Genomic DNA, 13,167 nt, shown 5'->3' with positions numbered 1-13,167 from the left:
CCGTCAGTCCATAGTTTGGACTTGTTACTTACTGAGTTAGTGTACTTACGTTACCCCCTGCACCTCTAAGTGCAGATCCAGGTATCTTGGGGCACGGTAGCGGTTGCTGATCTTACCAGTTGGAGACTTTTCTCTAGAGATTGTGAGGTAGCTGCTTGGCGATCGCAGTTCCGCCTTCTCCTTCCTTATCTTACTTGCAGTACTCTTATTGGATTTTCTCAGACTATGTAGTCTTGGTTATTTCAAACGGCTGCAGTATTTTGCTCATGACTTAGTGACACCCGAGGCCGGGCTTGTATTTCTTTCCGTTGGATTTGATTTCTACTTTTATCTTATTGGATTTCTGCTAAAAATATGATTTTCTTAAGTTTTAATTGAAAAATGGAGTAAATGGGTAATAGTTGTCTGGCCTAGTATCACAATAGGCGCCATCACGACCGGGGCAGTTTTTGGGTCGTGACAATATTGGACATTATAGAGTGGTAATGTATCGCCAATACAGAGGATTCTTATGAAATTATTTTTATTAAACCTTCCTACACATTTTTAATAATAATTCAATAGACAAAATTTTATTAATTTTAATATCTTAAATATTAAAAATTAGCAAAGAAAGTATTGTAGTCCAAAATTAGGTTATTGAAGTTATGTCCTTTCCTTATGAGTTCTTTCGCTTAATATTTTAGGTTTATTTTGGTATATTCATATTGTATTTATGCTTTTATAATAAAATAGGCTCTCATTTTTCTAAATGGGGTTGGACAATATAATACATTCTCAATTTAAATTAGTAATAGGATATTATAATATGTTTTCGAATTAAATTAGTAATAGGAATTTTTAAGAAGTATATCCTAATAGTAATATGATTACATGACTAAAGATATTTACTTGTTCAATTTTATACGAATTAGACAACCCGGAAATAATTATACTAATATGATTTCTAAAGGTAATCATGTAGGATTCTTAATGTGCAGTATTAAATCCTAAAATTAATAGGATTATAAGGGTAATATCTAGAATTCCAGTTATGTCCTTTTTATTATGAGTTATTATGTTTAATATTATAAGGTTATTTTTGTAAACCGACATTGTATTCATGCTTTTATAATAATATAGATATAGATAGATATAGATATATATATAATATAACTTTGTCACGTCCCAAACTACCCCTAGACGTGACTGACGCCCAGCTTACACCACATGCTAGGCGAACCCCTTTTTCTAACGTTTAACCATTTACACAAATGCTGAGAGAAGAAAATGCAGGCCTAATAGTATTATTAATAATTAAAGAGGAAATGATTATCGCCCAATACCTTAGTCAATCGATAGAAAAACCAACAATCACTCAAATAATAAAACTCTAGCCCAAATCACACACTAAGACTATAGAGCATCTAACAGAGTAACATGATTTATTAACGGGTATGCAAACCCCAAAGAAAAAGGAAATAACTAACACGAGCTAGGTAAGTCTGAAACGAAAGCCTCCACGAACAATGCGGTGGCTCACCTCAGCAATACGATCTACTCGAATAAACTCGTCAGCCATTAGCTTTATCTCCCGCAACAGTATCTGCATAGAGATGCAAGTAAGGAGTGAGTTATACGTAAATATAACCCAGTAAGATCCTCGGCCCGCCACTTTAAATACCTTTGGAATAAGTGTTGGAAAATACAAACACATCACAATACGAATGATATAGTAAATATAATAATTATACAATAACTCAATATATGTGTATCAACAGAGTTATTAAGAATTAACCAACAAGAGTACCCACTAAAGACTTATCATAATTGCAGTGAAAGAAATTTACCAATACACCTACGAGTCCATAACGGCACCACAATGCCTCAAATATGTAACAGAGCATATACAATGCCCCAAATATATCAAGAAGCATACACAATGCTCGGGTGATATACAAAGGCATACACAATGCCCCAACATCATGGCGCATAGCCGTATCAAACTCAACATCATGGCGCATAGCCGTATCAAACTCAACATCATAGCACATAGCCATATCAAACTCAACATCATGGCGCACAGCCGTATCAAACTCAACATCATGGTGCACAGCCGTATCAAACTCAATATCATGGCTCACAGCCGAATCGGACTATCAAACTCAACATCATGGCTCACAACTGCATCAAACTCAACACATGGCTCACAACCGTATCAAACTATCAAACAACTTATAAAATAATTTTTTTTTGTATTTTCATAAAATAATATATTTGCGGCTAGTCTACGACCACCGATTCTGCCAAGCGCACGCTTGCCCCAACACATGGACCAGGCAGAGAAAACACACTTTCAAAACAGGTTTTAAAAAAGCAAGTATCAAAGCTTAAAGTCTCACTTACCTTGCCAACGACAAGTTTCCCAACCTTGCGACTTCTAGAACACCAACCAATCGGCCTCAATCTATACAAGGTATTATTAACAATATCAACTATATTAGTCGGGATCAAATCTTAATATCCCTAACTTTTAAGTTTAGAGTTGAGTCTTAATATTCTACCTATCAAGTACCATATTGTTAAAAGTAAAGACATATCCCAATATCTCTATCTAACTAAATGTTTAAAATAAATGTCCAATATACTAATATTCATGTCCCGAAATAATAATCCTAGAGTATAGAATAGAAAAGAACGATACAGGGGTTTATAAATTCAAACATTCTGAAATTTTGAAAACTTAATTGCTCACTCACGTTGAAACTAGTCAATTCTATACCTATTATTATATCCAATCATCGTACTATAAATATGTATCTTCTCATTGTTACCTAATCATTCATTAAACATTGTATCTATTAATTAAAATAACTAGAAACCGAAACTGTTATTAACATAGGAAATGCTTTTCCGCAGCATGCTATCAATTCCAATTATCAACCTCTCTGGAATTAAATGGAACATGTACCATTGTAGTAAAATCAATGCAATACCTGATAATTAGTTTCTCCACCAAAAGATTCTCGCTACTAAACTATCCAACCAACTCGTTGCCAACCTCTTCTTGTCGCTGTCATTGTTTATGCTATTTCCACTGTATTGTTGTATCTCTAAATCAACCAAGAAACCAATATTTTAAATCCCTAGGTCAAACGTGGCAGCACCCATTTTAAGGGAATGGGCTTGGCCCACTCTTTTTATCTTAATAGTCTTAAGCACAATTACAAAATTAACTACTAGCCAATTATTTAATACACTATCTTATATATTATAATAAAGGAATGTTTACCTCTTATAACAAAGGTTAACATTTTATTTATTTTAAATAAATACTATTTAAAAAAATTATATTCTATAGATACCTTTTAATGTTTATAGCAAAATATCTAATTTTGGTTACCTCCTACCCCTAAGCCACTAATTACGCTATTTAGTTACACTATTTTCTTTCTCTCTCTACTTTGATATATCTCATTCTCTTCCCCCATCCCATTAAAATTTCCGCTCTCCTCCTCCTTCCCCATTCTCGTCTTCTGGCACTGCCAAAAGTATTCCCACCTATTCTCAACTAAATCGGTCTAAAACTCTTTTCAACTCGAATAGTCACGCCTTCGTGATTGCAACTATCGTCCAGCATAACTCGAAGGTCTTAAGTTGCTGCCTCCATGGAAATCACTTAGAAGTTTCAGTCAATAATCTTCTCACCAATCGAAAAGGCATTCCAAACTACAGTTCCAACCAAGTAAAGCCCAATAGAAACCTTAAAGACATCATCACTTCCTCCAGGTTTGAGCGTGCAAGATCTTTGAAGATAGAAGGACTATTTGGCCACAAGGCGGAAATTAGGGTTTGTTCTTGAGCAAAGACGACAGAGTTTGGGGCCGAGCAACTTGATTTTCTGTTAATATATTTCAATGTATTTCCAACATATCACGCTGTATTTCATGTATTTCCAACATATCACGCTGTATTTCATGTATTTCATTGTATTCATTGTCTTTTTTTCATTGTAATTCAATGTATCTTGCTGTATTCTGTGTATTTAATTGTATTCACTGTCTTTTTTTCCATTGTATTTCAATGTATCCTGCTGTATTTTATATATGCATATGTTTTTTTAATTAATATAATTTATGTATTCAGGTGTATTATATAATTTCTCTGAAGATTGCTATGTTTTTTGATTTTTTTTCCTGTTGAGAATCTTTTTTATAACCGAAAATACAAATTTTGTGTGTTATAATTGAGTTTGTTGAGTTATTGTCACGACCCAAACCCCGAACCCGGTCGTGATGGCGCCTCTCGTAAAGACAAGGCCAGCCAGTCCAACACAGTACACTTCTTTAAGCAGTTAATTATCATAAAACAGTTTAAAGCATGATTTAATAGCAATAATTTGCGAAAATATAGATAACAATAGAAAAATCCATCCCGACACAGCCCAAACCGGGGTGTCACAAGTCACGAGCATCTATTAGAGTATAAATATGACTACAAAGTGAATGTACAAAACAAGACTGATGAAAGAGAAGGGAGAAGAGCGGTGCTGCGAACGTTGGCAACCACCTTGCTAAACTCCGATGACTCAGCCTTCGATCAGCTCAACACCCGCTACTGGGTGAATAAATACCTGCATATGCACACGAGGTGCAGGGAGTAAAGTGAGTACTCCAACTTAGTGAGTAATAAAGGTAAATAACAACTGAGCAATAAGAAATCACGTAAAGCAAACCAACATGATGTATAGAAGCGGTGTAAAACCCTTGAGAAAAATAGTGAAGCTGTGAAATCTTTAGAAATATCTTAGCTCAGTTTAAACCTCTTTTGAAAATGGCTTTTTCAACAGTTATGCAAATGAATGCAAAATAATTAGTGCAAATAAGCACAGAAATCCGCCACTCGGGCTCAACACTCAATTTAACAGGTAATGTCAGGCAATCAGGAAGATAACACATAAGGTAACACAATCAACAAGTAATGGCAGAGAAATGGAAATAAAGTAAACACATAGAACAGTACCAGCCCCTCGGGCTCACTCGCAGAACACTCTCAGCCCCTCTGGCTCACTTTGTGATCACAATGGGTACCCGCGCACACTGGGGGAGTGCAGACTCCGGGAGGGGCCCCTTACGGCCTAAGCACAATATCAAGCCATTTCGTGGCATCAAATCTAGGCCCTCGGCCTCATATCACGCAAGCCACCTCGTGGCGTATAAAAGTATCTCAGGCCCTCGGCCTCATATCACTTAAGCCACCTCGTGGCGTATATCCTCACATATGGCCCTCGGCCTCACTCAGTCCGAAAATCATCACAAGCCCGTCAGGCATTAGTAAAACAGTAGTTCTCAGCCCAAAACACCATTTAGAAATATCATTTAAGTTTCAAATCTAAGTAAAAGTAGCTGAGTTTGTAAAACAGTAGATATCAACAGGACTGAGTTCAAGTAATAATTCAAAAACAGTGAGGAAATAGTGATAAAAATCCCCAAAGGGTTCAGATAGTTGGCACGAAGCCCAAATATGGTGATCATCCCAAATAATGATGATAACAAATAAGTTTCAATCAAATATGCGGTAAAATCATCAATCGGGACGGACCAAGTCACAATTCCCAATAGTAAACGACCCCACGCTCATCATCAAACGCGTGTCTCACCTCAATATAGTACTACGATGTGCAAATCCGGGGTTTCAAACCCTCAGAGTATCATTTACAATCATTACTCACCTGGAACCGGCTAAATCTCTAGCTTGCGACGCCTATGCCCCTCAAATCGGCCTCCACGTGTGTCGAATCTATCCAAATTCAGAACGAATACGTCACAATATGCTAAGGGAACAAAGCCCAAGCGAAAAAAATCAGAAAATACCAAAAATCCCGAAATTAGCAAAACCCGAGCCCTGAGCCCACTTCTCGAAACTCAGAAATTTTCACATCATTAGATTTCTTATCTCCTCACGAGTTTATACATATCAAATTTACCAAATTCTGACCTTAAATGGTCACTCAAATTCTAAAAATTCACTCTCCATTTCAAGCCCTAATTTCCCAACTCTTCCTCTAATTTCCACAAATTTTCATGATTAAACAATGATATAATCACCATAAACACAAGGTATAAAGCCCAAGTAGCTTACCTCTGCGGATACACTTGATCCCCTCTTGAAATCACAGCTTGGAGCACAAAAATCGCACTAAAATGATGAACAAATGACTGAAAATCGCGAAAGGGCATTTTTATACCTTCTGCCCAGCTCTTTCGCACCTGCGATCCAGTAAGCGCATCTACGCTTCAGCTTCTGCGGAGAAACATCCGCTTTTGCGGATTTCACTTATGACATAGGACCCGCTTCTGCGGTCCAAAAATGCAGCTGCGGTACCGCATATGCGGTTCTCCCTCCACTTCTGCGGAAATCACTTGCCAGCCAAATCTCGCATCTGCGATCCTTTCCCCGCATCTGCGGCTTCGCAGATACAGTCCACATAGCCGCTTCTACGGTCTCAACCCATCTGACCCTTTTTTGCTTCTGCGATGAATCACCCGTATCTGCGGTCCCCTAACCGCAGATATGAAAATACCAGAAGCAGCAAATCTGAAGCTGCAACCAACATCTAACTTCTCCGATAACCATTCGAAATCATCCCGAGGCCGTCGGGACCTTAACCAAAAGCACCAACATGACCCAATATCTTATTCAAACTTGTTCCAATCATCAAAACACCTCAAACAACATCAAATCTACCAAATCACATCGAATTCAAGCCCAAGTTTCTAAGATCTTCCGAAATACGCTTTTGATCAAAAACCCAACCAAACCACGTCCGAATGACCTGAAACTTTACACACACATCCCAAATGACACCACGAAGTTACTTCAACTCTCAGAATTTCATTCCGACCTCTATATGAAAATCTCACCTATCAACCGGATAACACCGAAATCTCAATTTCGCCAATTCAAGACTAAACCTTCCACGGACTTCCAAAATGGATTCCGATCACGCTCCTAAATCCCAAATCACCTAACGGAGCTAACCAAATCATTAAAATCCCGATCCAAGATCATATATAAACAAGTCAAATCTTGGTCAAACCTTTCATATTTTAAGCTTTAAACTGGGAACTGTTCTTCTAATTTCATTCCGATTACCCTGAAAACCAAAACAACCGATTAATATAGTCGTAATACATCACAAGCCCCAAGTCATGTCCGAGAACTGGCGATCAAGTGCAAAAGCTCAGAACGACCGGTCGGGTCGTTACATCCTTCCCCACTTAAACACACGTTCGTCCTCGAACGTAACCAGAGTTACTCTAGAAGCCAACCAATAACTGAATAACTTTACCATGCATATACCCGGGGGTGATCCCACGTCACCCTATCTCACATAGGTTCGATAACACACTATAACTGAAATTTCACAATCCATCCTAGCCCATAAACCATAGAACCACATTTCCACTTCTGAAACCATCTATACTATCAAAATCTCACATTTATACTGTGAATAAGTCCAAACAAACCGTAAAAAACCATATCTGCTATCTCAGGTGCAATCACATGATATACCACATAACTCAAACACTAGCTGCGATAACTTCTAATCACAACAGCTGTTCATAACAACCGAATACCGATAGAAAACCTCTTATCAACTAAAGTCTCATTCTAACACTTCCATATACTGCCAATGATAAATGAAACACGCAATAAACCATAACTATTTCTCAGATCAACCATTCATAAGGCCAGTTCCCCACTAGCAAGGGCCATAACAAATTTCTGAGCCGAACCTTGATATTATCCTTTAAACATGCTGAATTCGAATCCGTTCGTATTCATTAATGATCCCAACGATCTCCTCTAATCCAACACACCACTCTGGTGACATGACACATCAATAGAGGCCTAAGCCACAACTAGCATAATACGCGCACCAATAAGCAACGTTCCGAACATAATCAAATCATGAAAATGACTCAAATGAAAGAGTTGTACACCAAGCTAACCAGTGCCACCTCAACACAAGGCTAAGAACCCGTCTCACATCATAGAATAGAACACACGAATCTAAACCGCAAGGTCATATCCCACATAGCTTCGCTGCAATGTGCGATCCTATCCAAACACTGCTCCACATGAGACACCTCAAGTCACTATGCTCGAAATTGACAACCACGCACAACTTGATGTCTGGAACCAAATAAAATCATTACACCCATGGTGAAACAAGTAACATATACCACGCAAACCCGATAGGACATAACCAATACGTCGTTCACCGAGCAACACCCAATTACTCTTCCCACTCGACTTCCACTATGAACCCCAATAGAGCCGCACCATGTGTGCCCATAACCAACAAATCATAGTGTCTTGAAACACAGAAAGGCAACTTATAGATCTCCCCAGATCACTAATAAACTCAATAACGGTCGAACCAACCTATCCCTCAACAATACAATTCAGGGCCAACCAAGACGACTCAAGCTAGAACACACATCCACATTGGCCTGCCAACGAACTCCTTACCAAGAATCCTGAAGCTGCTCCTTCCACTACTATAACTCCTGCCAAAGCCATACGATACGGTTCCCGAAACCAAATAAATACCGAAATCCGCAACCTCGCCCGGTGACATGCCCGGCCACAAGAAACACGTCCGGAAAGTTCCTCAACACCGGAACTGAATCAATGGTAGAATCCTCTACTCTGACATTTATCATGAAGGCCCAATTAAGAAAGACAATCCTTCCCAACTGTCCACTGGGTCCTTGAAATATAAACCACTCTACTAGAACATAATCCGACGCACCTCGCCACTCAACCCGTGACATTTCCGGCATAGCCCAAAGCGCAATAGTCCGGAATAACCCAACACGGAGACAACCAGTCTAAACCCCAACATCACATCCAAATTCTATTATACCAAGCAAAGAAAGATCCACTTGGGCCTCCAAATCCCGGTAGTTGCTAAATAGTGCCGATACACGCGATCTATAACCACATCATAGCCTGAATATGAGAACTTCCGTCTCCACATCCACACGGCATATGAATCACCATATCCGATCCCAATTTCACCGTCCGAACACATGCCACACCTTTAATACCCAATCATCCCACGATAGATACTCTAAAATTTCCTCCATGCCACCAAGCAAACTCGAATACCCGCAGTCGATCTAACAAGAAAGTGCCGCAATACTACCGAAGTACCATCAACTTAATCATATTGTCCTTTTTTAAGACATATGCCCTCGTCAAATCACCCCAAATTAGAAATACCATTTCCTTAATCATCTGAGGCTACTCGCAGCTTAAGGGTTTCATGAACTTCCTTTCAGAACTGACCGTAACTTTACACATGCAAATCTCGAAACTCACAACCTACCGCATATACCATACCGTCCTAGGATAACATGATAACTTCATCTCCCTTCCTAGCCACAGACAACTACGCACTCCACTAGTTAAAACTTTTTATTGTCCCCGTCTTGAAGTAAAATCACTATACACCGCATGTCCATAGAAGATATACATCTCCAAACCTCGGTAAAAGCCATCAAGAACTCTCCGAGTTCCCTTTGCACAAATCAGACTTGTCAGGACTGAATCCTTCTAACTTGATTAAGCCAAGCAAGCCAGCAAAACCTAAGAGCATCGCCGCAAAATACCTGAAAGAACTTATTATCTCGAACACACACAAGGAATTAATCATATCCTTACCATACCGATTCGGCCTACTATCAAGCTACTCCATCTATCTAAATTTCCTTCTGATTCATCTTTAAGTTGATATTTCCTCTTGCTGTAGCACCACAATTCCTCAACCCAGGCTTACCACATGAGATCCGAGCATAAAACCACACTGTCTAACACCCATAAGCCGCTGAATACTCTCTCAAATATTCCCAATAACACCACATTCCAGAATACTTTACTTTGCAGAACTTCCTACAAATCTAAATCCGCTACCTTTACTTTCCTGATACTGATACATAGAATCCCATAATTAACATAGAAATACCACAAGTCTTGACCTCTTCCAATGAAAACACAGTTTCTAACCGCATATACAACTTTAGAATATTCAATTGATGTATGCAGACTCTTTGAACACATTAGAATCATTCTTGAAAGTCATTCACTATTATTCAAATTACAATTTACCTAACACACGGAACAGAACCACCCATGCCTCATTGGCACTCCGATACCGCAGAGTGAAATCCTCATCCCAATACAACCAAGCAACTTCCTACTCTATGCACCGAGCATTCTTTACCAACCACCACTTCAGACATCCCGTGATTCTCATACCCTATGAAGCATAATATAACCTTTGCCAAAAATTTTGCTTTACTCAAGCCATCCTCGGTCTCTATTTCCGCAAGCCATAACTGATTTGCCCGCATGCCTTCAACTGGAACCAACATAGCACCTAACCGTGCAGTAGACTACTCACAACAGACTCCCCCACTTGGCTCGGAGCCATAGATCAAAATACTCTCAATAACTCATAACACCTACACTCTATTGATGCCACAATACCATGGTGAGATTAAACTCAAATCCTTTTGTAAGCTTGTGAAAACACAGATCATCTAGTACTTTAAATCTTCGGCAACTCTCGCACTCATTCTCGCAGCAGCTAAGCCCACTCTCTCAAGCGACCCAAAATTCAAATTTCAACACTTACATTTCACTTGCACATGAGATCTTCTAACAATCACATAAGGGTCACACAACTCTAGAACACTTCGCAGGAGATAACCCACCTACTTCGCCTTAAACTAACTTTTATGTGTACCCTCCACCATCATAACCATTACGCAGTCACTTAGTCTTCCTGAGTCTGAACTCATATCGCAACATGAAATCTACTCCACTCCCAACTAGGAGACATGAAAAGATTCTTCACACGCCCATACTCGGCTATAACTCGAATCAAGACAGAAATCAAGCACCTAATGTCACACCTCCTTTTTGCGCGCCCTGGCCCCGAAGGGTTAAATGCGCGAGGAGAGTTTTTCCAATTTAAGTGACAATATTCGAAATGGGATTATTTATTTAATTCAGAGTCGCCACTTGGGAAAGGTTTGGCTTTTGGTGTCCCAAGTCACCGGTTTATCTTGAATCCCAAATCGAGGAAAAATATTCGACTTTTCCAAATGAAGTCTGCGAACCAGAAATTCTAAGTAAGGAATTCTGTTGACCCGAGGGAAGGTGTTAGGCACCCTCGAATCCCGTGGTTCTAGCACGGTCGCTTAAACTGTTATAATGGCTAAATATCTGATTTAAATACATGTTGTGACTTATGTGCTTTTATTAAATTTTAAACCGCTTTTATTATCATTTATTTTTATAGAATTGCAACGTCGTAAAAATGCATCTCGGACCACGTCATAATCAATGCACCCGTAGTTGTTAACGCATTTCAACTCCGTTGAGATTTGAATTTGGGTCACATAAATGCGCACCCGAATTTAAGAATGCAATTTAATTAAACCGTGCCTAAAGAGTCTAACGTATTATTATCTTTGGGGAAGGCAGTGAGATTCACTAAATAGCCTATCCTGAATTCTAAATACTTGTTATGATTATTTGTTGAGGGTCCCGCAATTTCGCATTTTTTATTTGGCGAGGCTCGTCTCTATTTTAGAAAGGGTATCCTAAAGTGGCTACATTTCTAATGCATTTGTCTCTAAAACTAGAAGGAAAGGTACATGCTAATTTAATTATATGCTTTGGCCTAACCTGGATTCTTATCAATTTCTGCTTAATTATTTACAAAGTGAAGAGACGTCATACCTTGTGAAACATGCGAGATTGACCAAATGCTATACTTGTATCCAAACATTTCTTGAATTGAACTTAACTAGACTTATTTTAGGCTAGATTAAGGGAATTGAACACTAGGCATTATTGCTAATGGGGATTCGAACGTGCTTCTATATACTGCCTAGCGGGTCCTGATGAAAGAACTAAAGTAAAACAGAACATCATTGTGTAAGGTGGAAATATTCTATCCTATGCATGTCATTATAGTTAAACAGGAATCCGGTCAAAAATTCTATGTCAATTATCCATGCATTCTACATGTTGTACATTACATCTCGTACTAACAAACAACTATAAACTAAGACGCAAGAGACTAGAACTCAGCTAAGCACCAAACTGATCTTTTCCTGCTATTGAAATTTACAAACTAATCATATATATAGAAAGAAATCAACATGCCTTGAGTATTACAACAAACATTTAAACTTCTCCAACTTTCATTTCATGTTTTCAGACTGTTACAGTTACACCAATATGGGACTTGAAATGTGTACCTGGATACTGAAATGTAAAGAAGAAGTGGAAGCAGAAGAGTCAGCAGCAGCATCACAAGAATGGTAGTAACAAACAAAGCAATACAGCAGCAATGACAATCCCAGACCAACAGTCTAAAGCAGTAAACCAATGGTACAATAATCAATATTTGATCTTTTCAAAACTCAGAGGGAAAATCCTAAAATTTGATAGAAACAAAACAAACTGGATACTGGACTTCAGACACGAAAGGATGAGGAAAAGTAGTGTTTTCCAATCGAGCAAGAATTTCTTTTCTAAATCCCCCTCCTGATTTCCAAGAAAAACAAACTCTCTTTCTCCCTTAGAAACTGATTCTGTTTGGTTTCAGCTTCCCTTTTGTGTGTCTCCCCCCCTGTATCCCTATCTTCCTCCTCTTTTATAGCTCCAAATCAGGCTATTTGAACAGCCTGTTAATCAATCAGGTCCCCTCCCATGTGCTGTCCCTTTTCAGTTTCCACTTAGCTAATTAAGTATAAACCTCCCCCATGATATTCCTGACAGTACCCTCTAATATTTAAACTAAAAGGCAGACAGGGCAGCAAGAATATAATCTGACAAACATGCTGCCAAATTATTTTAATCAGAATGGCTTTTATGCACATGTTGTGCACTAATGCACATGCCCTCCAATTCAGGCTGTAACTAACAGACCAAACCTTAGATTTCTGAAATCAAATTAACAACTATAAGTTACTAAACCCAGTCCCTAATTGATTCTGGCAATGCTTAACAGAAGCAGGTCAATTGGTTATTGTTCGGACAACTGAAACTAATTGACGACACATGTCGACTCGACTATATCAATCATAACATGTACAATCG

At 38.7% G+C, this 13,167-nt stretch overlaps 1 long non-coding RNA gene across 1 annotated transcript; it reads right to left on the bottom strand.

Moving 5' to 3' along the window:
* Window positions 1-1,321: 1,321 nt before the first annotated feature.
* On the bottom strand, window positions 1,322-3,114 carry LOC107778907 (uncharacterized). Its single transcript, XR_012696968.1, has 3 exons — window positions 2,976-3,114; window positions 2,386-2,446; window positions 1,322-1,585 (listed from the first exon to the last, which is right to left on the bottom strand). It is a non-coding gene; the product is annotated as an uncharacterized LOC107778907 (long non-coding RNA).
* Window positions 3,115-13,167: the final 10,053 nt, after the last annotated feature.

This window comes from Nicotiana tabacum, chromosome 11 (genome assembly GCF_000715075.1).
Source record: "Nicotiana tabacum cultivar K326 chromosome 11, ASM71507v2, whole genome shotgun sequence".
Lineage (NCBI taxonomy): Eukaryota > Viridiplantae > Streptophyta > Magnoliopsida > Solanales > Solanaceae > Nicotiana > Nicotiana tabacum.
The sequence above is the reverse complement of the archived record's forward strand: the minus strand, read 5'-3'. Positions and strand labels throughout refer to the sequence as shown.